We start from the raw sequence: 4046 nt of genomic DNA on the forward strand, positions 1-4046 counted from the left end.
AGAAATAGGACAACCGCATCTGAGTCAATTGCATCTGAATAATCTATAAGGTCCAAGACTAAACGAATGTTAGAGCTTATGTGACGGCCCTTCATAAATCCTGTTTGAGTCTCATTTATAATGGTATCTATTCCTTTCTTTAATCTTTTGGCATAAACCAGAGCAATCAATTTGTAATCAACATTTAATAAAGTAATTGGTCTCCAATTGTCAATGAGAGAAGGGTCTTTATCAGGCTTCGGAATCAATGAAATAAGGCCCTGTTTCATAGTGGAGACCATTTCCCCATTTTTAATGCAATCTTGAAACATATAGAAAATCGGGTCTTCTAGCAACTCCCAAAACTGTCTATAGAATTCAACTGATAGGCCATCAGGGCCAGGTGATTTCCCTTTTTTCATTGAATTCAGAGCCTCTCTAATTTCTCCAATTGACACAGGTGAATCCAAACTGAGTGGAAATCATCCTCAATTACAGGGACACAATTCTGAATGTGGCAAATGTAGCTTTCACAACCATCTTCCTGAAATTGAGAGCTGTAAAGGTTTTCATAAAAGGAATTGACAAATTATGATATTGTAATGGGATCTTTGCATAAAACATCGTTAATTTTGAGTGCAGTTATAGATTTTCTTTTGTAGTTTCTCTTTTCAAGTGCAAAAATGTAACTAGTGTTTATTTCCCCCTCTTCAATCCATTTTGCTCTTGATCTTACAAAGGCGCCCTTTGCCAGATCCGTGTAAGTCTGTTCTAATTCTAGTTGTAAAGACCTGAACACAGACTCCTCTTCTTCAGATAGATTATCTTTCTTTAGAAAACTGTCAAGCTTGCTCATCATCTCATTTTCTCTATGGTTCTTTAATTGCATCAGCTCTTTGGCGCGTTTAATGGCTACAACTCTGACTTTATATTTGAAAAATTCCCATCTACTTCCATGACCCAAGTCTTTTCTTGCAAAAATATCTTTAGCTAATGATTTGATGTTTTCAATGAGATCAGTATCTTTAAGAAGTGTATTGTTTCATTTCCAATACCCTCGAGTGCCTTTTGATTTTTTAGTAGCTTGTAAATTCAGGGAAATCAAGTGATGATCAGAAAAGGGAGCCAACTGATGATCTACATCTATAACAAATTGTAACAAAAAAGGGGAAATTAGGAATAAATCTATTCTAGATTTAGGTGACATAGTTTTGTTGGTTCAGGTATAACCCTTAGCATCCGGATTGAAATAACGCCAGGCATCCTCAACACAGAGATCCTTGCATAATTTAGTGATGATATTTCTATTCTGAAGGCTTTGACTCGTTCTAGGAGGAAAGCGATCAACAGATGCATCAGGTGTTTCATTAAAAAAGCTTTCCTTTTTGTAGGATTTCTCAAACCCCTAGCATTCAGACTAACGATATTGAGTGAATTGAAAACGAACTCCTGCATTAATAAAAGAAAAAAACACAAATTAGATAACAAGTATTAATATGAACAATAAAACAAAACGGTGAACCTTGAGAGGATTACTCCGACGGAAAACCACTCAGCTGAGGTAGCGGTGGTTAACAGAATAACACATCTATTTACTTCCTTTTCTTTGGCAAGTGTTCATCAGTTGTAGTTCGAACGGTACATGTATTATTGGCAGTACATTAACTGTACTCATGGTAGTACTCACAGTTCCAATTTGGTTCATGTCAACAGAGTTACCCAGTAATCATTCTTCCTTCGATAAACGCGTGTGGGCCCTTGAACCCCGCCTTCTTTCCCTCTTGTCGCGCCTTCTGTATCAGCGGCCACAGTTTCTCTCTGGCAGCCTGATCCTGCGGTATCAGAGCTTCTTTGATGCGGAGTTTCTTCTCGTCCAGAAACTTGTTCCCCTTGGCCATTTTCCATATGATGTCCCTGTAATGGCGCATAGTTAAGCGCAAGATGATATTACGAGGGGGTCCATCAGATCTTCGTTTCCCAAGTCGATGTACCACATCAATCACGTCTCTTAGCCTGTCTTTGATGCATGGTGCCACTTTTCCCAGGATATGAATAACTACTTCTCTAATATCCTCTCCCTCTTTTACACCTTGGATTTTCAGATTCCACCTGCGAGAGTACCTTTGAAGTTCAGCTACATTCTCACACAGCTCATTATTTTTGGATTGCATTTTCTTCAGCTCATTCTCTAGGAACGTTATCTTTTCCTTGTTCTCGCTCACAATTTTGTGTAGTTGATTGACAGTTTCTGACAAATTATCGATCTTCTTTTATGTTTCTTCTGTAACCCGCTCTATGATGGACACTTTGGAGAGCATGGCGTCTTGTTTAGTAGACAGGGACTGGATTGCAGAGAAAAGTTCCGACATGGAAATGTCGTCTTTTACTTTTTTCACCGGAGGATTTTTACTTGGGGTCTGAGGTAAAGAGGTTGCAAGGATTTCATCCTGGTCAGTTTTGTTCTTTCTCTTGTTAGAGATCGCGGCTTCTTGTGTATCCATGCAGCTCTGGTCCTCGTTGTGGCTAGCTAGCATGTCAGCCGTCTTCTGTGAGACTTGGATATTTCGTCTACTTTTGTCTTTCTGTCGTGTTCTTCCCATTCAACTTGACAAAAATTAACTCTAAACTTATCCCATGTCCATAAAAAAAGTTATAGTTAGTTTCTTTCAATATTAATAGCCAATATTTGACTGTTAACCACCTAACCCTCAATATTGCTTTGAAGAGCGCGAAAACACTCCCTCTCACAGCGACGCCATCTTGGCCTTCCGACAGTAACCAGGGTAACGGGGATACCTAGTCATTTTTGCGTCATCATTGCATGCGATCATCATTCTCAAAGCCGCTGTTTACTTCTAAGATCACTTTAGCACCGCCCTTAAAACCCGATTCAAATTCGACACAAACCTTCAAATAGGTATGTAATGACACGTTATATAAACTCTTTATAGTGTTTTATTTACATTTTAGAGGCGATAAGGTGATAAGTTGGACAGATCGAGTGAAAAAAAGCAATTTCCCACACAACATCTCTCCTTCTCACTATCATGCATTAGTTTCGCTTCCCCACCCGCCATTTTTAAAAAGACCCGACGGGGCTCATTGCCTGTTTGAATTATGCAGAAACGGCCAGCGTTTAGGTCATGTAATAGATTCTGTTGGAAAGGGGAGAAATTGTGCTTTACAATGGTATTGACATTACAGTTGATCTGGAAGTATTACGTTTTTGGGGCGCTAAAATAAGTGCAATTGTACGGACCAAGGCAATGTACGAGTTTACGTGAGTTTACATTACTGTTGCTCCTATCTAACAGATATCTTGTGTCCTACTTAACCATGTATCACTACTGTTGCTCCTATCGAACAGATGTCTTGTGTCCTACCTAACCATGTGTCACTACTGTTGCTCCTATCTAACAGATATCTTGTGTCCTACCTAACCATGTATCACTACTGTTGCTCCTATCTAACAGATATCTTGTGTCCTACCTAACCATGTATCACTACTGTTGCTCCTATCTAACAGATATCTTGTGTCCTACCTAACCATGTGTCACTACTGTTGCTCCTATCTAACAGATATTTTGTGTCCTACCTAACCATGTATCACTACTGTTGCTCCTATCTAACAGATATCTTGTGTCCTACCTAACCATGTATCACTACTGTTGCTCCTATCTAACAGATATCTTGTGTCCTACCTAACCATGTATCACTACTGTTGCTCCTATCTAACAGATATCTTGTGTCCTACCTAACCATGTATCACTACTGTTGCTCCTATCTAACAGATATATTGTGTCCTACCTAACCATGTATCACTACTGTTGCTCCTATCTAACAGATATCTTGTGTCCTACCTAACCATGTATCACTACTGTTGCTCCTATCTAACAGATATCTTGTGTCCTACCTAACCATGTGTCACTACTGTTGCTCCTATCTAACAGATATCTTGTGTCCTACCTAACCATGTATCACTACTGTTGCTCCTATCTAAAAGATATATTGTGTCTTACCTAACCATGTATCACTACTGTTGCTCCTATCTAACAGATATCTTGTGT

The sequence above is a fragment of the Salvelinus namaycush genome, unplaced genomic scaffold (assembly GCF_016432855.1).
Source record: "Salvelinus namaycush isolate Seneca unplaced genomic scaffold, SaNama_1.0 Scaffold49, whole genome shotgun sequence".
Lineage (NCBI taxonomy): Eukaryota > Metazoa > Chordata > Actinopteri > Salmoniformes > Salmonidae > Salvelinus > Salvelinus namaycush.